Raw genomic sequence first — 738 nt, 5'->3', positions numbered from 1 at the left:
GGGCGGCCGGCGACGACGGCGAGGCAGGGCGCGCTCGGGGGCGGGACAGGGGAAACGACGACGACGGCGAGGCGAGCAGAGGGGCAGCCTTGCGGCGTCGTCGGGGCGGGATTGAAGAACTGAACCAAAATTTTCACAAGTGCTGTATATATAGACGCAGCATTGGTCATGGTTCGTGGCACCAACCGTGACCAATGCCCCCTTTAGTCCCGGTTGGTGCCACCAACCGAGACCAAAGGCCTTTTTTCAGCAGCCCAAAGGGCGGGAAGCAGCGGCCTTTGGTCACGGTTGGTAGCACCTACCGGGACTAAAGGGGGGCATTGGGCATGGTTGGTGCCACGAACCGTGACCAATGCCCACCTTTAGTCCCGATTGGTGCCACCAACCGGGACCAAAGGACTTGCGCGGCTGCGGTGTCGAAAGTTTAGTCCCACCTCGCTAGTTGAGAGGGGTGCGCAGTGGTTTATAAGCCCCACTGCCGCACCCCTCTCGAGCTTCTCTCCATTGCAGGCTTATGGGCCTAATTGTCACTACTATGCTTGTGGGCCTACTGGGCCTCCTGCGGGCCTGAATCCTGGCCTTTGATGGGTTTCTAGTCGTATTTAGGCAGTGGGGGCCCAGTAGGTGGCATTTTTTGTTTTTTTGTTCCTTTATTTATTTTATTTTCTTTTTTTTGCTTCATTTGTTAATTCTTTATGCTTTTGGTTTTAGAAAAATTATAAATTTTTTGTTACTGCC

The sequence above is a fragment of the Triticum aestivum genome, chromosome 5A (assembly GCF_018294505.1).
Source record: "Triticum aestivum cultivar Chinese Spring chromosome 5A, IWGSC CS RefSeq v2.1, whole genome shotgun sequence".
Classification (NCBI taxonomy): Eukaryota; Viridiplantae; Streptophyta; class Magnoliopsida; order Poales; family Poaceae; genus Triticum; species Triticum aestivum.
This window is presented reverse-complemented; position numbering follows the sequence as displayed.